This window comes from Podarcis erhardii (genome assembly GCF_964252035.2).
Source record: "Podarcis erhardii genome assembly, chromosome: 12".
Taxonomy (NCBI): Eukaryota; Metazoa; Chordata; class Lepidosauria; order Squamata; family Lacertidae; genus Podarcis; species Podarcis erhardii.
In genome coordinates, this window is record NC_138513.1 from 25,149,611 (window position 1) to 25,171,626 (window position 22,016).

General features: G+C 42.7%; 1 protein-coding gene and 1 long non-coding RNA gene across 5 annotated transcripts in view; both read left to right on the forward strand.

Moving 5' to 3' along the window:
- Positions 1–22,016, forward strand: part of NXPH1 (neurexophilin 1) — a 174,210-nt gene that overhangs the window by 111,049 nt on the left and 41,145 nt on the right. The gene's annotated exons all lie outside the window — the stretch shown is intronic.
- The window catches only part of LOC309325841, a 37,570-nt gene that overhangs the window by 14,746 nt on the left and 808 nt on the right, over positions 1–22,016 (forward strand). The window lies entirely within an intron of this gene.

The following is a 22,016-nucleotide window of genomic DNA, read 5'->3' on the forward strand; positions in this document are numbered from 1 at the left end:
CACATGAAATGTTATTCTGGAAGACCTCCCAGCTTTGCCAGGCAGCTTTCTCTGGTGTATAGGGAGCTGTCAATGGAACAGGGAGGCTAAAAAGTCCCAAATCTCAGCCTTTGCCATAAACAGATTAAAGCAATTAGCCACAAAGTTTCGGGGAAGAGACATGAGAAGCAGCACAATCAGTGTTTGGCAATGGTTATGCCCTTCTATAGTTGAGTCTGAGTTCCACTATTATTTGGGGGGCTGGGAAGGGAAGACAAATTCATAACACCTATGTACTACGAAAGTACCGTATTTTTCGCTCTATAGGATGCACCCGACCATAGGATGCACCTTGTTTTAGAGGGGGAGAACAAGAAAAAAAAAATCTCCCCCTCTCTGCACAGCGCCCCTTCAGTGAAGCGACAGGAGAAACGGAGCCCCTTCCATTTCCCGCTTAGCTGAAGGGGCACCTACCCTTCAGCGAAAGGAACCTGAAGCCTCTGGAGCGCAGTGGGAGCTCCCGCTGTGCTCTGGAGGCTTCAGGCGGCTATCCTTGAAGCCTGGAGAGCGAGAGGGGTCAGTGCTGTTGGGGCTGGCTTGCCTGATGGGGAGAGGAGCTAGCAGGAGGGAGTGGTAGCTGTAGGAAGATCAAAGCTTAGGTGGTGAGAAGATTGAAGTCTCTCTTCTTACTCTCTCCCTCCTGTTCGCCTCCTTGCCACAGACAGTGGTCACTTGCTCCCTGGACCACACTATGTTGGCCCCATCTCTGCTTTGTAATTGGTGATGCAGCCAGGAGATGTAGATCTAGTGTGTCCACTATGCTTGTCATTCTAGAGGGTTCCTACTGCTTGCCAATTACAAGGGCCAATGTAGTCCAGGGTTATTTTTTTTAGCAGTGATTCCTGCACTTCAGGGGGTTGGACTAGATCTTTTTTGCCGTCCCTTCTAACTCTACAGTTCCATGTTTCTATGATTCCTACAGCTGATATCTTGTATACAGATATATGCTGAGATCTTATATAGGTATATATATTTTTAAAGCTTTTAGAATCTATTCCTTTGGGTATATTTGGATACCTCCCCTCCCCATCTAATTACATGTAGCCCCTGCAACTTTCAATATATTATCTTATGGGAAGAAGTTTTTCTTGTCTGGCAGGCGAATAGCCTTCTAAAGATAGTGATAAGTGATTGAAACATGCACCAACAACACTCTGAACACATTTTGTGTGTGTTTGTAACTATTTTTAGTGTACATCACTCCTCCAGAGCCCTCGGCAATGCAGGCAAAATGCCAGACTTGGCAATCTTTTGAGGTTTTTTAATGTGCCAGGTTCTGGCTGTATCACATTTTAAAAAACAAAAACAAAAACAAAACAAAAACAAAAAACCCAGACTTGTTTTCTCAGCCTTAGTAAATTGATCCAGATTTGAGCATGACTATGACATCTAAATAGACCCGTGAGACTGGCATTGAAAAGTTGCCACAAAAGCTGGAAAGCGTTGATGGTTGTTCCTTTCTTTTGCGACTCTTTATCACAGTAATGGGTGAATGAAGAGCAGCTTAGTTTCTGCTCTGGTGTCCTTTTTCATAAGAATATGCCGGTATCAGGTTCCAAGTGCGTAATGCATTTCTGCTATTCTGCTATACTTATACAAATGAAATGAAAATACACTACAAAATGCATGAAGAATTCCAAGAGAAAGTCCGCGCTAAGATTTAACATGCAAAGTCACTTTCGCCTTTCACACGTGCAAAAATTCCTATGCCTTGGGTGATTACTTTTAAGTCTATAAGCATGCAGCGCATTGGGAGTACAATGGAGACCATTATAACTTTTAATATCCTGGCTTTGGGGCATGCAAATTCCTTGGCACAATGCTGCGTTATCATCTTTGAAGGCATAATGCCCTTGCTTTAAATACATAAATAAAAATAAAAAGGGATAACCTTGAACTAGCCAATGGCACAAAGCCATAAAAAGACCTGTGATTACTACTGCAACTTTGAAGAAGTTTGCAAACTTCCAGTGATGTCCAAAATGTAGCTATGCCTCAAATTAACAGAGGAATGCAAAAAGAGCCCTGTTGAATCAGGCCAAAGGCCTAGCTAGTTTATTCATTTATCCAACAGTGGAGGCAGAATGTAGCCACCATGGCTTGGCGCCAGGTGAGCCTTGCTAGGGAGAGCATTCCACAGATGAGGAGCCACCACAAAAAGGCCCATTCTTGTGTTGCAACCCTCCAGACCTCTTGTGGAGGGGACACATGAAGAAGGGCCTCAGATGATGAACACAGGGTCTAGGTCCGTTCTTATGGGAAGAGGCAGGCCTTGAAGTATTACAGTCGTGAGCCATTGAAGGCTTTATAGTTGAAAACCAGCACTTTGAATTGGGCCTCAAAACCAACTGACAGCCAGTGCAGTCGATCCAGGATTGGTGTTATATATTTAAACCAGAGCTTTCATGTTGGTGACACACCTTTTAGACATGCATCATTTTGTGACATAGTACCGTATTGGCCTGAATAGAAGCCTCACTTTTTTCCCAAATTCCGACCGTGAAAAGTTAAAGTGCGGCTTATATTTGCGACCTTACGGTATGCAGCCAGGAGTGCGGGGCAAACAGCGCCAGGAGTACGGCAAAGCAGTGCCTGCCCCGTGTGTCATCTGCTGTCCTCTCCCCCAAGGGGGAGAGAGCAAGGAAGGGGAAAGGCCAACAGCAACGCAGCTCGCTCCCCCCCCCCCAGTATGCAGCCAGGAGCAGAGAGGAATGGAGTGGCTTATATTCGGGTATTTTTTCTTTTTTTCTCCCCCCCCTCCAGTTTTTAAGGTGCGGTTTATATTTGGGTGCATCCTGCATTCAGGTGAATATGGTAATTCTGTTTTCCTAGCAAACAGGAGGTTATACTATACAGTGGTACCTTGGGTTACATACGCTTCAGTTTACAGACTTTGCTAACCCAGAAATAATACCTCGGGTTAAGAACTTTGCTTCAGGATGAAAACAGAAATCATGCTCCGGCGGCATGGCAGCAGCAGGAGGCCCCATTAGCTAAAGTGGTGCTTCAGGTTAAGAACAGTTTCAGGTTAAGAACGGACCTCCGGAACAAATTAAGTACTTAGCCCAAGGTACCACTGTGCTGACCTCTTTTCAGGAGGAAGGCGGGGAGCAGTGGCGTAGCGTGGGTTGTCAGCACCCGGGGCAAGGCAAGTAATTTGCGCCCCCTAACCCGTGGATTTGCGCCCCCTTACCTGTGGATTTGCGCCCCCTACCCCTACCCCTACCCCTAACCCCCAGATGTTGCGCCTGGTGCGGCCGGCCCCCCTTGCACCCCCCACGCTACGCCACTGGCGGGGAGTGTTCGCGCGACACACCTACACACTGCAGCCGACACACAAATGTGTCGTGACACAGTTTGGAAAGCTCTGGTTTAAACCATTGTGCCCTGGGGAGCAACCTGGCCGCTGAATTCTGCACCAGCTGAAGTTTCGGAGCTGTATTCAGAAGTAGTCCCATGTATTAAGCATTGCAGTAATCTGACCTAGAGTTTACCAGGGCATAGGCAACAATTCTCAGCATTCTATAACAAACTACAGTGCCCAAAATTTTTAGAGGGGATGGGAAATGCATTTTGAACGGGCTTTGAAGGTATAGTGAGTATCTACAGACTCTTGGTCATGTTTAACAACAGGCATTATGATTTCTGCTCTCTGGCAATAGAGGAATGGAAACAGAGGAATGGGAATGGGAAATCATTTAGAGAAAGCCATGTGATTTTAAATGCTTGGAAGCATTTTCTTAAAACATGCACAACCTGGGGCTAAGCACAACCATTTCTTATTAAGCATCTTCCCCCAAACAGTGTTAACTCCAGGTGATTTATTCTTCAGCATGCTTCTTTCACGTTGCCTATATAAAAGCAGTATCACATTATCACTTGTAGAGGGGAGAAATCTTATCTTAAAAAGATATCTCTGTGGATGTGTGTGTTCGTAGGAAATAATGTAATAACTGAGAAATTTTTCATTTAAAAATGGCCTGTGGAGTCAATTAGAGGCAATCTGAAATGCTTTGAAAATAAAACACAGAAACTTAAATATGTATGAGGTTTCAAATCATTAAGGACCAGAAACAGCCTGGTGATAAATACTGGAGACATAGGGGTATGGCAGGACTGTTTCTTGTCTTTGAAATATGGGGAAGAACCACCAGCAAGGATTAAGGGCTGCACCATACATTACAAAGAAGAAGGAACCTCTTTAAAGTTTATCATATGTGTATCTACTCAGAAGCAAACCCCTTGGAGTTCATTTGGGGTTAATCCCAGAAAAGTGTATATAGTCGTACCTTAGAAGTCAAACGGAATTCCTTCCAGAAGTCCGTTTGACTTCTGAAACCAAATTTCAGTTTCTGATTGGCTGCAGGAAGCTCCTGCAGCCAATCAGAAGCCACAGAAGCCGCATCGGACGTTGAGGTTCCAAAAGAACATTAGCAAACCGGAACACTCACTTCTGGGTTTGTGGTGTTTGGGAGCCAAAACGTCTGAGTTCCGGGGCGTTTGGGATCCAAGGTATGACTCTATAAGATGGCAACCTATTTGCTTCCCTTTAAGTGCCACTGAGGGATGCAGGTGGTGCTGTGGGTTAAACCACAGAAGGTTGGCTGTTTGAATCCCCGCCACGGGGTGAGCTCCCATTGCTCTGTCCCTGCTCCTGCCAACCTAGCAGTTCAAAAGCACCTCAAAGTGCAAGTAGATAAATAGGTACTGCTCCAGCGGGAAAGTAAACGGCGTTTACGTGTGCTGCTCTGGTTCACCAGAAGTGGCTTAGTCATGCTGGTCACATGACCCGGAAGCTGTACGCCGGCTCCCTTGGCCAGTAAAGCGAGATGAGCACCGCAGCCCCAGAGTCGTCCATGACTGGACCTAATGGTCAGGGGTCCTTTTACCTTTAAGTGTCACAGAACTCAGTGGAAGTTACTTCTCAATGGACCCATCCAGGATATAACGGTTGTGCCCCAATTCCGTCACAAAGAGGCACCTAAGGGAACAGGCTTTGAAGTGCTTAGCTGAAGTGGATGCAGCTGTCTCTCTGAAAGTGCATGCCTCTGAGTTGCAGCAGACCTAATCCTGCTAATCTAAAAGAAGAGATTCTCCTTTCTCACCCAGGATGTAATGAATCAATGAATCTTATGTCATAAACTTTCACCTGCAGTTTTGTTTTTTTATAAGAACATTTCTTTAAAAACAATAATCTGCTGCTTAATTAACTGGGGCATCTTTCTGCTTGACATTTTTTTTTAATGATTAAAAGAAGCAATTAGATGTCTGCAGCCCTAAAAAAAAAAATCCAATCCTCAATGTTTCCCAGTGCTACTGACTGACATGACCAGGATCAACCCCCCCTTTTTTTTGCAGAGTTCATAGGCAAGTGAGCTATAAACTAAAGATGCAACTGTTCAGTTATTTTCCTCCAAGCATCCAAAGCTTTATATTTCAAATAAATCCATCCAACAGCGCGGAGCTATGAACAGCGGGGCACATGTATTTCCTAGCTACTTGATCTCTGTGCTGTGCCTCACCATTTCCCTTTTAATTTGGCTTTGCAAAATGCAAGGACACTCAGTGAATGAATCACATATTCCATAGGCTCCCAGTGATTGCCCAGATGCACCATTCATCTTGCCAAGATTCCTGGGACTTACAATCACCTGCAGTGTTCAGAAACATGGTGCCTGTGTAGCTTTTCTTTCCTTCATTAGCCCGTTTGTTGGAGATGACGTAAGCCAGCCCCATTCTCTACAGCCAGAAAAAAGAGAGAAAGAAAAGAAGAAGGATGAATGTACATCTAGGATATTCTTTCATGAATTTGACATGAGCAGCTGATCATAAGTAAATAACTAACTTGCCAACGGCTTTTTTTTTTGTATTTTAAGCTTGCTTTTATTGCACATTTCTGTTCAACACATAGAATGAATTATTCTATTAGTACAGAACCATCCCTCTTCACATCATACATAGAAGCGATGTAGTACAGTGTTTAGAGTGCTGGGTTCAAATCCCTGCTCAGTCACAAACCTGCTCTGGGCGCAAATTGAGGTCACTCCGCCTTACCTACCTCTGAAGGTAGACACTCTATTTTATGCATAGCATGCATAGGGTTGCCAGACCTCCAGGACTAAGCTGGAGTCTCCAGGTTTGCCCCCCTCCCAGTGGCAGATAGAGGGCTTGAAAAAGAAGAGAAGTCTATGCATGCTGCTTGCAAGCTCCAACCCGTTAGGGGCTGGTTGCAAATTGTTGCATAGACTCTCAGGCCGGGTTAAAAGCAGTGCTTTTTTCTAAAAAAATGTTTGGGGTACTCTCATTTTGACTCAAGGAAATCACCATTTTATAGTTCAAATCGGGAAAAATAAATATAGTAAATGGACAAAAGTACAAAGATTCACAAAATGTTTTAGGGGTATGCGTACCCGTGCGTCCCCCCAGAAAAAAGCACTGGTTAGAAGGAAATTAAATGCAGCATAATTAACACTGGTTGACAAGAGCAGTTCACAAGTATAGAGACAACCATTTTAGCTAAGGTTTCTATCCTAATTCCCAACCAGTGACATATTTGCAAATTTGTTAGACGTGTTTTTTATTTGAATGACATGGTCTCAGCAACTGTGGTTAATACTTAATGTGTCATGCCTAAGGAAATCACCAAGGGGTACATCCCATGACATCACATCACCAGGGCCCCCCTCTAGGTCTCAGGTTTGGGCCTTGTAATCTCAGGGTCTGGTTGCTCTTGTCCTGGCAACCCTAAATTGACAGGTCTCCCCATCCCTCCCCTTGGCCTCTTCCCATTTTCTACTGTGCTCTCCCATAAGCTGGAGATGAGCTGAATAACAAATTCTGTCCCCTGTTTGGACTTGCTTGCAGGAAATCATAGGTCTGTCCTGTGCCATTGCAAGCTGTTTCATCCAGTTGTGTCCCATTGGACACATTTTATGCAAAATTGTACATAGAATATACACATTTCAATGCATTCCTCGATAAAATATGGATCTTTTATGCAACTTTTATGTAAAATGTACACCAAAAATGCATTGCAAAATTCAGAGAAGTCTGTAATCTGACCTGGAGCTGTGCTCTGATCTGCAAGCAAGTATGAGAACATTTGATCAGGCCAGTTCATTGAGAACCAAAGAAGACCAAGCAAACTCCTTCCCCATCTTTAGACTAAAATAGGAAGGAGATTTATGTGAGATGACACTTGGTATCATACTACAAGCACTATCACTGATAGGGAAAGCATTTTGTTGGAAAGCACCTGGTGAGAGGGTGTGTTGACTGCATCAGGAGCAGTTCTGATCTTGCAGGATTTCCTTGTAGCATGAAACAACAGAGAGGTAGACTCTATTGGTTTTGTTGAGATGAAAATGAGAATTTGGCTTTACATGGAGACTGTAGCTCTGTTTGCACCTTCAAAATTTATAGCAGGGTTGGGGAACCGGTGGTCTTCCAGATGTTGTTGCACTCCATCTGTCACCAGCCTCATCCAGTATGGCGAATGGTCAGGGAGGATGCGAATTATGGTCCAGTAGCATCTGAAAAGTCATGGTTTCCCCATCCTCGACTTAAAGGTTGAATGTGTGAATAAGGTACCAGATAACCCTCACTATCCTCCCAACTTTTGCACATTCAAGAACTCTGCAAATACTGTATATGATCTCCCATTGGTGGGTACAGCACCTACACATGTACAGTTGCGAAAACATAGACTGACAGAGATGGGAGAAGTCATCTAAGTCCACCCCATCCCCTGCCAAAGCAGGAAAGGAGTCCATGGGGCTCCTTTCAAACCCTTTGCTGGATACAGGGGATTGGAGATTAGGACAACTGATGTCATATCCACCCCCTTCCAACATGTTTAAGTCTACACATTTTGAAGGTGCGAACAGAGCTTCAGTCCTGTGGGACATGCATGGGGCCAGGATCTGAGCACTCCCAAGATTTAACGTCCTGTGCTTTCAGTTAAGAAGTACCTTTTAATAAAATGCATACATCCTATTTATGTTCATGCATACATCCTATTTCGGCCCATGAATATTCAGGCCCTTTAGATGCTCTCTTCTCTCAGGGCTTCACGGAAGGTCTGCAGAGGAGGTGCTAATTCCCATTAGGTTGATGTTAAGTGAAAACAGCATGAAGTGTCTTCTGATTTTGGCAGCACTGCCTGTTATTACCATTTTGACTTTCTGAAGAAATCTGTTAGTTATTTTCACTTGGTTTTTTTAAAAAAACAACAACACATGCACTGCTCTCCAATGTGTTACTAATTTGAATCGGAATTCTGAATGCCAGTATGTAAAGTTGGGCCTAAAATAAATGCCGGCTTAATCTTGTATAGAGCAATAATTGCAGGTGCCTTTTGCAGCATTTAGCCTGATTGCAGCTTTAATCTCTTCCATGCGCAGCTGTGGTGAAGTGCATGCTGTTTGTGTACGTTTTTTTGTCTCCATGCTGGAGGGTCGCTTCTAAGTTTATCACTGCCATTGTGCTGAAGATTATCAGGCAGCACGTGGAATGTTGGCAGCATCAGCGGATTCTTAAATGCATTCCTGTGGTCCCTTCACAAGAAAGTGGGGAAGGGCCATACCTCAGTGGTAAAGCATCTTCTTTCCATGCAGAAGGTGCCAGGTTCAATCCTTGGCCTCACCAGGTATGGCTGGAAAAGACTGTCTGAAACCCTGGAGAGCTGCTGTTGGACAGTGTGGACCAAGGTTTCCCAAACTTGAGTTTCCAGGTGTTTTTGGACTACAACTCCCATCAAGCCTAGCTTGCAGGACCAGTGGTCAGGGATGATGGGAACGGTAGTCCCAAAACAGCTAGAAACCCAACTTTGGGAAACCCTGGTGTAGACAATACCAAGTGGTCAAACTCATTTGGGCTAACTCAGTATAAGGAAGCATCCTATGCTTCTAAACAAATGACTAGGTTGTGATCGGTAAGCTACTCTTTCCTATTTCTTGTGTCCTAAAATAGACTTATTTTTTTCCCCAGGGTGAAGGATCTTCACCCCTGCTCCCCTCATGGAGCCACAGTTCCCAGAGTTCCCTGGGAAGTGGGATTGATTGTAAAACTAGTCCAGGTACTGTAGCCATGTGAGCGGAATAGGTATCTCTTAACAGCTCTCAGCACCCTTAACAAAGTACAGTTCCCAGGATTCTTTGTGAGAAGACATGACACCGGTCCTGAAAGACCTACATTGGCTCCCAGTACCATTCTGAGCACAATTCAAAGTGTTGGTGCTGACCTTTAAAGCCCTAAACTGCCTTGGCCCAGTATACCTGAAGTAGTTTCTCCACCCCCATTGTTCAACCTGGACACTGAAGTCCAGCTTTGAGGGCCTTCTGGCAGTTCCCTCACTGCGAGAAGTAAGGTTACAGGGAACCAGGCAAGAGCCCACCCTGGTGCCCACCCTGTGGAATGCCCTCCCATCATATGTCAAGGAAATAAACAACTATCTGACTTTCATAAGACATCTGGGCAGCCCTGTTTAGGGAAGTTTTTAATGTTTGATGTTTGATTGCATTATTATTATTATTATTATTATTATTATTATTATTATTAGTCATATTTTGTTGAGAGCCTCCCAGAATGGCTGGGGAAACCCAGCCAGATGGGTGAGATAATATATTATTATTATTATTATTATTATTATTATTATTATTATTATTATTATTATTATGTCAAGGTGATATTAAAGTGCTTTAAATGTAAGTTGGAGGTGTGCACTGAGTCATGGTAGACAATAGTGAGGTAGATGGACCAACTGTATTAAGGCACAAATGGAAGGAAGAAGTTAATAAACCAGGTGGAGGAATGCTAGGAAAGAAACAATTTGAGGAAGGGCCATAGATCAGTGGCAGAACTTCTTCCTTGCATGCAAAAGTTCCCATATTCAATCTCCATTGGCATCTCCATGTAGGGCTGGGAGAGTCTCATGCCTGAAACCCTGGAAAATGTCCATAGTCAGTGTAGACAATACTGAGCTGGATGGAGCAATGGTCTGGCACAATATAAGGCAGCATTGTGTGCTCCCAGTTCCTCAGACTGCATCCAAGGGGTCCAGGTCTAATATACTTCAAATGTGGTTTCTCTGCCTGCAAGAGGCTTCTTGTTTATATTTTGTTTTCAGTAATGTCTCTCCTCATTATTTGTTACTGGCCAATATAGCACTCTAAATAGAATATGTTAAACTTTATTGTTGTTCTGCACTTGGAATTGTTTTATCTGTGTGACTGCTGCTAAGGACTCCCTTTAGGCAAAAGACATTCAGAGCGTTTTGGGAAGGCAGGCTATAATGATGAACTCATCAAATCATGGAGTTGGAAGAGACCCTGGGGATCATCTAGTCCAACCCCCTGAAATGCAGGGATATGCAGCTGGATCGAACCTGCAACCCTGGTGTTGTCAGCACCACAGCCCAACCCACTGAGCTAACCAGCTTTCATTTTGATGTTCATGACCCTTTTCTCACATTCAAGCAGTGGCGTAGCGTGGGGGGTGCAGGGGGGGCCGGCCGCACCGGGCGCAACATCTGGGGGTTAGGGAAATCCACGGGTTAGGGGGCGCAAATCCACGGGTTAGGGGGCGCAAATCCATGGGTTAGGGGGCGCAAATTACTTGCCTTGCCCCGGGTGCTGATAACCCACGCTACGCCACTGCATTCAAGAATGGTTTGGGGGTGAACCACTGGTGAATATTGAATCAACTTGAGAACTGTATGTTACTGAGCTGAATTTTCTCTCTTTCCAGACATTGGGTTCTGTCTCTTTCAGCCATACATGCACTGAAATGGGGTATTATGTTACTCATTGAATAAAGAAGAGTTTGGATTCGATATCCCGCCTTTCACTCCCTTTTAAGGAGTCTCAAAGCGGCTAACATTCTCCTTTCCCTTCCTCCCCCACAACAAACACTCTGTGAGGTGAGTGGGGCTGAGAGACTTCAAAGAAGTGTGTCTGGCCCAAGGTCACCCAGCAGCTGCATGTGGAGGAGCGGAGACGCGAACCCGGTTCCCCAGATTACGAGACTACCGCTCTTAACCACTACACCACACTGGCTCTCAATTATAAATGATGGATTATAAATGATTTATTTACCATTACGAAATAGTCAGATCATAACCAAAAGTGCACCTAAGTGCTTATATAGGCAGAATCGTAGAATCATAGAATTGTAGAATAGGAAGGGGCCATGAGGGTAATCTAGTCTCCATAGAGGATTTTTTAATGTAACAACAACAACAACAACAACAACAACAACCACCACCACCACCTCACACTGGTGGTATCCAATGCTAGCCCTGCTCAGAGTAGACCCAGATACATTCATAGACATGACTAACTTGGACTCGTTAATTTCAATGGATCTGCTCTGAGCAGGACAGTTGAGCACATTCCGTAGGCTCTCTGCATTTGACTTTATGTCAATATATTCTTTGAGTAGGAAATTAGGAAGGCATTTAGACTTTTGAGTAACACAGAATAAGAATGGGTTGTTGCCACATATAACAAAATGTCACTGAAAGGGGATTAACATTTTGAATTTTGACAACCACTTCTAATTATATGGGAGTTCTAGTGAAGTCCAGGCAGACATGTCTTTTAATTGGATGGGTCCCTCATATCACTTTTGGAGACAGTGCTGTTGGCTTTCTGTCATATTTGATGGGTCAAAGCCAATTTAAGGATAAGGCCTTTTTCATTTTTGTTTTTCTTTGCTACCACAGATTTCAAAGAAAGAATTAATTTTCAAGATTAGCAATATATACAACAGGCATGAGGAACTTTGACCCTCAGAATGTCATTGGACTCTAATAACTATCACCCCCAATACTGCTCCCATATGCCTTATACTACTGGAGTATTGAAGTATTAATTGAAGTTTGCACGCTACACATTGACTGAGACCATAAAGTCCTAGCTAAAAGTAAACACGGATGAAAGATCTTACATTCACTGAAAAACCAATGGCTGAAAGCAAATACGCTATGTAGTAATTCAGAAATGTGTATTCTCTCCATTAGGGCCATAGTGACTTCTGGAGCAGCAGAAGTATAATAATATTGTTGTAACATGCCTTATTTGTATTGATGCTGACATTATGCATAAACAGTGGGATTCAATAGGAAGAAATTATGCATGAAACCAATACGTATGTCAATAAATAAAACAAGATTAATTTAGTAGTGTAATCAAGCAATCTTCAATAGAATAGGTATTCATTTTAATCTAGTTTAAATAAGCAGTGTATCTGTCACGCTACGGCTAGATTTATGAATTCCGTGTTATCAATTTTTCCTTCTAAATCAATGATAACAACCCTGATTAATACATTTTAAGTACTGCAGAGGCTGAGTGTATGGAGTGCACTTCTCTACCTGGTGCTTTAAGTGTTGTGTTTACAGTCTCTTTTATTACTTTTGACTGTATGTTGAGGTGACTATTTTGCTTGCTGCTTTTATTTATGATCCACCAGATCTTTCTGGAATAATAGTTCTTGGGGTTATAAATTTCATAAGAACCTCCTTCACACCTGGCTGTGTTCATTCTTCAATCACTGCTGCACCTCCTTTGTTGAACGCAGCTTCCTTGGATGAGGACAGTATACAGTATTGAATTATTGTCCTCTTTCCAAATTGCCTTTGCAGAGATGACAGTGAAACTGCATTGTTGCAACATTTTACCAATAATAACCTCCCAAAGTAAACACAATCTGAATGATACACCTCAGGCAGAAATTTGGCACCACTGCAGCAACAAAGTGCCCCTTGAAGTCATCTCTAAAGAATTTTTTTGTCATTGATGACTTTAGAAACTTTGTTGCACTTAGCATTTGTTTCTTTGGAACAGACAGTCTTCTTTGTTAGAGTTCATTAGAATGCAAGAATAGCCCTGAAAGATCAGGCCAAAGACTCATCTAGTCCAGTATTCTGCTTTCACAGAGACCAACATATGAGAAGCCCACAAGCAAGACATGAAGATAATAGCAAACTCCCACTTGTATATGGGGTGTTAGGGAAATGATCTTACTTTTGGTGGAAGACATGTTGAGCACTTTCTGGGGTAGCTTGTCCAGCTTTGGTCCCCACCCCCAGGCACTCAGTCAGCACATGACAGCAGCCACACCCCAGGAAATGCCTTTGACTAGCCAGCCAAGCCTGGTGAGGGTAGCTGATGGGTCTCAAAGCCTCAGTGAGTTAGGAACTAGCCTTGCATGTGAAGACAGGCTCATCTCTTGTATCTAAGTCCCTCATCACAACACTCTTCACTTTGCTAAGAAGTTGCATGTGCATTGTATCCTTGGCATACTATTCAGCAGGGATCTGTCAATTGCTGCTTCTTTTAGATCAGGGGTAGTCAACCTTTTTATACCTACCGCCCACTAATGCATCTTTCTTGATGGTAAAATTTCCTTACCGCCCACCAATGCTCGATGGAAGGAGGATTCAGCTTGTGCTGTAGAACCCCCTACTGCCCACCTAGAATCCTGAAATGCCCACTAGTGGGTGGTAGGGACCACATTGACAACCCCTGTTTTAGATAGAGCCATCATGGGCAACATTTTTCACAGCACATGCTCATTTACACATTAAAATTTTATTTGTGAGTAAAGGCACAAGGGGTTGCAGTTTGGAAATGGATATCGTGTAGTTATCATTATCTGAATTTGAATCCAATGGGGGGAAATCTTGCATCTGCTGCAACAAAGACAGAATGTGTATTTAGGAGTTTAGTGATGTATGATTTTCCACAGATTAATTTATTTGCAGGTGTTCAGCCAACCAATATGCATATATTTGTAAAGGGAAAAAAATGGAACGAAAAGGAGAAAATCTTTATGGGAACTTGCAGGAAAATGCATTTAAAAAGATAAAGCCTATAGGGTTCTCCAAATAGCTGTAAGATAATGTTTTTGAAAAAAGGCAGTAGTAATTTGTGAAAGATTAAAGACATTTTTGCTTTTATAGCTGGAGAAGACTGTGAACTGTTTGATATAATTGTTATTCAGCCTTTGTTTTTGAACTCTAAAGTTTGGCTTCTGTTTTGTTCTGTATTTCTGAAGGATATATTTGTGATAATCCATGTGCTGGCAGAAAGACATTTGTTTTTTTGGAAAATTAATCAGATCATATTTGAATATTCATATCACTCTCTTGCATTGAAGGGATAAAAATAGTTTCTGTTGATTGCCTGGGGAGTTAGGGATGACCTAACATGGCTCAATTTAAAAGAAAAAATATACACAACAAAACAATCCTTTTACCCTTTCACACATTCATTGTGCAACCTACTATTAGAATATGATGAATCTTCCTTTGATGTTTCCTCTTACGTACTTCTTAGCCAGATGTGGTAAATCTAAGACCTGTGGCCCTTTCACGTCAGAGGAAGTAAATACCCCTGAACGCCACTTGCTGAAAGCCACAGCAGAATAGAGTGCAGCAGAGGAGAGGTTTTCCCTGGCATCAGGTTGGCCTAGTCTAGCAGGCTCTTCTGTTCCTAACATAATGCATTTTCCCCATGCTATTTTCACTAATACAGTCGTACCTCGGAAGTCAAACAGAATCTGTTCTGGAAGTCCATTCAACTTCTGAAATGTTTGACTTCCAATGCACGGCTTCTGATTGGCTGCAGGAAGTTCCTGCAGCCAATCGGAAGCCGTGGAAGCCGCACTGGACGTTCAAAGAACATTTGAAAACCAGGACACTCACTTCCAGTTTTCGAACATTCAGGAGCCAGAATGTTCGACTCCCAGGGCGTTTGAGAGCCGAGGTACGACTGTATATACATATATACTTTAATATATGTATTTTTATATGAATGACTTGGCTGGAGAACTGCATTGCAAAATTTGGAGAAGCATGAATTTCAAAGAACGGCTGTGTTCTCGGTTCAAATTTTCTTTTGGAAAGCGCAAATTTTGCAGGGTCATCTATAAATGCGAACTGAACTGAATTTCACCTCTGTTCCTCTTGTATGTAAAATGTGAGCACCCCATTGCTCACATCCGCCATGGTAAACAGTATTGCGAACACACAAGCAATTACACCAAAATGATGCTCTCTCCCCTTTCCTTCTTAAGTAGCACTCTCTGCTTCAAGTTAGTATTTGGCCAACAACCCTGGAAGCAATTTTTAATTATGAAAGTCAATTAATGTTTTCATTTCAGCTACAGCAGGTGTACAAACAGCTTAATGTCAAAATTCTCATCAACTCCACGCTGCTGCGTACAGAGGGAGCAGAAACTCAAAACTCCTTGAAACAAATTGGCACAGGAGCTGTTTACTTAGAGCAGATTCCTAGGTGTCAGAATAAATAGTGTGTGGGCTTGGTTTTGTTTTGTTTTGTGATATAAGGAGTAGCTCTCTGTCTTAATTTCAATAACCGTTGTTCCACCTGCCTGACATGTAATCAAGTATACAAAGGCTGGGGCTATTTAAATTAGGAAGGTTTTCTACCTATTCTCTGCCTTTGCCTCTCTGCCTCCCCCCTGTAAAGCAGGAATTTCAGTTTGTAGTTCATCTGGGCATGGACCAAAGCCCTCTAAAGAATAGTGGGAGTCTTCCATTGGCTGTAAATGGACACTGAGTCAGATTATTGATGAACACCAGGGGCAGAGGAATGGGATTCATGTGTTACACCCATCCCAAAACTAAACCTGGAAAACGTACTCAATGTGTTTAAATTAAAATTGCAGCCTTCATATAGCAGTAGCACTGAATTCTATGCACATAAAGTAAGGGCTGCTGTGCGACGGCACTTCTTAGCAATCCCCCTTTTTATTGTTTACATATCGCTTATATGCCAAAAAGGCTTCTAAGTGGTTTCCAACGATAAATCCACACATAATTAAAACGCGCCATAACAGTTTCATCATAGCATTAAAGCACCCTTTATTAAAACACAGAACAAGCTAGTTTTTTTAAAAAAACACACGTAAAAAAAAAAAGCACAGTTAAAACAATAAAATCAGAAGTTCTGATTCAGGGGAAAGTTTGCTTTAAATCGGTGTGTCTTCAGGAGCTGGCAGAATGCCTTTTAGGAGGGAAGGCATTCCACAACTAGGGCATTCCACAACTAGTGATCCCACTAGTGAAAAAGCCTGCCTCCATATTACTACAAGCAGATTATCTTCGGGCCATGGCAAAACTAAGCAGGTTCAATTTGCTGATCATAATGCCCTTATTGGGCAAGGAGGAAGAAGATTTTTTGTTTTGTTTTTTAGATAACCTGGTCTAAATTTATTTAGGGCTTGGTATTAGCAGAACCTTAAAACTGTCTTGGTGGCTAATAGGTAGCCAGCGCAGATTCCTCAGTACTGGCACAATATGTACCTGATAAGGAGCACCACTCATCAGCCAGAAATTCTGCACCAGCTGCAACCTCTGGACCAGCTGCAAGAGAAGTCCAATGCAGAGTGTATTGGAATAGTCCAGGCATGAGGTTAGCAACACATGTGTCACAGTGGCCAATATTATCCTGGGTGAGAAAAGGGTGCAGTTGACATGCCTGCTGAAGCTGGTGGTAGGCGCTATTTGTCACAGAGGCCATCTGGGCCTCCATGGACAAAGATGATTTCGGGAGCCCCTTTAAAGTGTGCAAAATCATTTTAAGCTTGAAATACCTATTCTCTGTTCCTCTCTAAGAAATCTGAGCATGATTAGTTAATGCATTCTGCTATAAAACCTCTAAAGCAGCTCCCCCGAGGCAACAAAACATCTGCATAAAACTCAAAATGTTGCAGAGAATGAGGAATGGGGCTTTGAAACCTCTGACATTGTCAGCAGTTTTCTGGGGAAGCTTCATAACACAAAATATAAGTAGTTCTGCATCTCTTGTAGATTGTTGAGCCATTATCAGCATTATGATCTGTCTTGTGTTGCTGGCACTAGGTTAAATTGAGAGTCCCAAATGTGTGCTAGGTGCCGCATCCACTTAATATTAAAAATGTGTATATATATTTTTCTTTGTGATATTCCATTGCTTAGTTACTTCAGCTAAGTAACACACTGGAAACTTTGGCAAAAAGAAGAAGAAGAAGAAAAAGAAGTACAGTGGTACCTTGGTTTACGAACTTAATCAGTTCCGGAAGTCCGTTCTTAAACCAAAGCGTTTTTGAACCGAAATTTAAGGACTATCTACAAAAACACTGTAAACTATATGAGTGTTAAGAAGGATGAGAGATTTGAAAATAACAGGGCACCATAAAGTTAGTTGAAAAGATTACGAGAATGAGTGAATTTTATGAGAAAAATAAATTTTGAATAAATATTATGTTAAAATTAGGTATCTAAGACCTAGATAAAATATTCAAAGTTAGGGACAAAATATTGGAAATGTGTACAATAAGAATGGAAACAAGGTGATAAGTTGCTGGCTAAAGTTTTATAAATTTGGAACGCAGGAGCGAGAGATGTGAGGAAGTCCAAAAATGAAGAGAAGATGGTTATCACAAGATGCCAAATTTTATGTTTGTTTCTTTTTTGTCTGTTTTCTGTGTATTCTGTTTTTTCTCTTTATTGTATTAACTAAACTCTTAATAAAATTTTAAAAAACAAAAACAACAACAACAAAGCGTTTTTGAACCAAGGCAAGCTTTCCCATAGCAGCAGGGGACTCAATTTACACTCAACAGGAAGCGGAACATGTTCTGCTTCCAAGGCAAAGTTCACAAACCAAAACACGCACTTCTGGGTTTGTAGCATTCTTAATCCAAGTTGTTCATAAACAAAGCTGATATTAAACCAAGGTACCACTGTATTGTTCTTAGGTGAAGTCAGGGGCAGAAATAGCGACTAAACTAAATTCCTTTCCAGACTCCATTCCTTTTGTTTTCCAAAGCTCAATATCTCCTTCGGCTGAATAATGAGAAAGAAAGAAAGAAAGAAAGAAAGAAAGAAAGAAAGAAAGAAAGAGAAAAGGTGCTGTATGAGGGAATTCTGGTAGAATTCTAAAACTTCTTATCCAATCAATTATTTTCAGCTTTTTTGCGACAGGGATGGGGAAGCTGTGGCCCTCCAGATGTTACTGGACTACAACTCCCACATTCCCTGGTCTTCAGCCATCCTTGTTACAGCTGGTGGGGGTTGTAGTCCCACAATGCCTGGAAGGTCACAGGATTCCCATCTCTGATCTAGGATGAAGGAGTTTTTAAATATCCAGCATTGTGGCATTTAATAGAATTCTGTAATTCTGAGGACTAGGAACTTTTGTGTGTGTGTATGTGTGTGTATGGATGATTCTCCATAGTGAAATAAGGTCACCCCAAATAATTAAGACTTTTAAACCCCCCTTTCTGCTGACTTTTGGAATGAAGCTACGCTATGCAAGGATTGGCAAAGCCTATCCTTTCACATCTGGCACAATGCCTACTTATTTCACCAAATAGGTCTCATTAGTATTGCTTGGCTGCTACAGCCCCAACCTCTCTGTCTCTTTCCCTCTGTAAAATGTACTATAATTCCTCCCTTGTTCTCAACTATTCTCAATAATGATTTCTTTCCCTGGCCTTGTTTCCTTTTAAACACCAGAATTGCAGCACCTGATCCTGACAGAAGTGTGGATTTGCTTCAGGTTGTTCAAATCTGTGTTTGTTTTCCATAGAGGCACTGAAGCATTTAGTACCTGAAGCGGATATTATATAGCAAGGAAGGTGAACCTGCAGCTGTCTAGATTAGGCTGGACTCCCCCCTCCCATCAACCCATAGCCAATGTGGACAGAGATGATGGGTTCTATAACCCATCAACATGTGCAAAACAAAATAAAAAAATTCCTTCCAGTAGCACCTTAAAGACCAACTAAGTTAGTTCTAGGTATGATCTTTCGTGTGCATGCACACTTCTTCAGATACACTGAAACAGAAGTCACCAGAAGGGTCTGGTGTATCTGGTGTATTCTTCAGTGTATCTGAAGAAGTGTGCATGCACACGAAAGCTCATACCTAGAACTAACTTAGTTGGTCTTTAAGGTGCTACTGGAAGGAATTTTTTTATTTTGTTTTGACTATGGCAGACCAACACGGCTACCCATCTGTAACCATCAACATGTGATGGGCCACACCTTCCACAGCCCACAAATTTATGTACTCTCTTTTCAGTATGGCGATTCACAGAATCACAGAATTGTAGAGTTGGAAGGGACCCTGAGAGTCATCGTCCAATCTCATTTGTTTACAGTGTTACATGCAGATCCAGCTGTCCAGATATCTGAATCTGTGGTGTGTGCTTTGGGTACCAATTCCGGGTGTTTGGATAAGCAGATTTTCCACATGACAAGTGTTTGGATAGCAGGGCCTTGTGTGAGCAAATAAGCCAGGAGACCCAAGGGCAGACGTGATCTTGAGAGGATGGTGCCCACCTGCCTCAAGACACACACCTCCCCCTGCCCCACCAGGCATTTTATTCTCTCTCAGTGGCCCCTTGCAGCCTCATTGGAAATTTCCAAAGGTTATGGAATCATATGTAAGAGTTTACAAGGAAAGAAGAAAACTAATTGTTGTGCAAAGCTTCTTGACTAGCAAAATTCACCTCTTCAGGGAAGGGCAGAGAGGTGTATGGAGACATTGGCAGCCGCACCATCCTGCCAGCTATGACATTGTGTATGTCAATCTGTGATAATGGGCTGTATGGACAACTGACCTCCTGCTCTGCTCTGACGATGCACAGCTCATAGGATTCAACCATAAACGACCATTTGTTTATCAAGGGCACTATACTGTTTTGAGCGGCTTGTGAATGGTGCTGGTAATAGTCCTAATCTAGAGACACACACTGGGTAATCTGTGCATGGAGTGATGATGATGATGATCGTTGCTGTTACTGCAGTTTCCAGGTGATAATCCCATGCCTTCCAACTGGCCTAGTCAACTGGTGCCCATGTTTTCATACCTGGGAAACATTGGAGAGACCTTGGCAAAAATGGTCTTTTGTGTGTTCCCACACTTGTGAAAGATTTCCCTTGCTTCACAAGAGCAGCCCCCTGTAACTGGTCTTCCAGATAGTGATAGATGTTCCTGAATGTGTTTGAGCTGTGGTGAGTCTATAACAAGCCCAACCAGATCCATTGCGAGATGGATGGTTATTTCCTGCCTCAAGGTTCAGAGGAACTGTATACCATTTGCTGGAAACTGCAAGAAGGGAGAATGCTCTTGTGCCCGGGTCCTGCTTAGAGGTTTCCCAGAGACATCTGTTTGGCCACTGTGAGTACAGGATGCTGGACTAGATGGGCCATTGGCCTGATCCAACAGGCTTTTCTTATGTTCCTGGGTAGTTATGACTGCATCATATGCCCTCAGACCCTGGACACATACTCTAGGGAGTTCCTATCAATGGAAAAACAAGTCAGAGAGTAAGCAATTCAAGAACCCCACATTATGTCAGAAGTGGTTGTAAAAACCCCTCTTTTCCAGGTTTAACAAGTTGTTTGCAGTGTGGATGTGCACAAACACACACACCAGGGTTGGAAATGTCTAGACATAAGGAGTGGCAGTAAAGAACCGAGCTCTATAAGTGAGGCAACATATGTATATAAAGAGATTTCCTGGAATAGGAACTGTTGACTGGAGTAGTTAAATGCATGCATGGCCTTATTGAAACCAATGAAATAAATGTAGCCCTGGTGCTTTTCTTACCCCTGTGCTCTGTGCACTGTGTCAGGCCGTAAGCATTGCGACACTCTGCTGGCGGCTGGCAGGGGCACATTTATGACCTGTTTCCCATTGGCCAGCTCATCCTAGAATAACACCATCAACAGCTAGGCAAGGACAGAAGTCAAGTTATCTGAAAGAAAGCACAGCTGTTTGGTGATACTGCACAGTGTGACACTGGTTTATTGAAGACGCTTCCCTGTGAATATTAATGAACAATGCCTGCTTTGTTTTGATGATGACAATATATGAATGAGGGTGGCTTTTTTTTTGGCTATTATTAGCCAGACTTTTTCCAAAACAGCTTAATTCTTTATTGTGGGGGATTATATTATCCTTTTCCCGGTGGAGAAGGGCTCATTGACACAGAGTACCAGTTCAGCATGTAAATGCCTCAGGTTTAGCTTCTGCCAACTTCAGATAAGACTAAGAGAAAATCTTACCTGAAACTCTAGACAGTTGCTGCCAGTCTGTGCAGACAATACTAAGCTAGAAGGATCAATGGTCTGACTTAGTACATCTCCTCTTGGTCCTGTATTGGGAATACTGGAAGAAAAGCAAACCATTTTTCCTGTTGAATGCCAGAATTCCATGAAGGTAATGGGGGCAGCATGCAGGTAGGCAGGGCCACATACAAAAGGCTACCTGGCTTCCATTTTTACCATGGCTACCACAGAGTAGATTTCCCAGTCCTAGGCAGGTCTACTTAGAACTAAACCCCACTGAGTTTGATGGAGTACCACAAACCAGCTACTGTCCAGGAAAATAAATAAAAGCAATTGCTTTGCTTTCTGATTTTAATGTGGTGTACATATAGAAATCCTGAGAAGGAAGGAAGGAAGGAGAAATGGACAGGAAGGAAGGCCCATGGATGGGATGGAAGAACGGGGCAGCTTCAGGAGACATCAGGGGCCATATAAAATGAGATCAGGGGCTACATGCAGCCCCCCCCCAGATTGTGTTCTAAAAGAAGCTCCAGTTGGGATGTGTTAATATGAAGATTTACAAAGGCAATTGCTAAAATGGCGGCAATTTGCTAGATAGTATTTCTCTCCCACATTTGTTCCAGTGGTTAGGAGAGTTGGAAAACTGTTGATGTTCGGATTGGAGAACCATTGTGGGTATAGTCTTAAGAATGCTGGATCTCATCCCAAGATTCTAGGTACTGCTAGGCTATAAATCTGGTTAGGTGGCTTTGGACAAGCTGTTTTCATTCCATTTAGCCTACCTCACAAGGGTTTTCTGAAGCTTGCTCAGGCTTCCCCGGACAACAGCTTCCATCATCCCATTCCATTGAGCATGATAACTGGGCTGATGGGAATTGTAATCTAGGGGA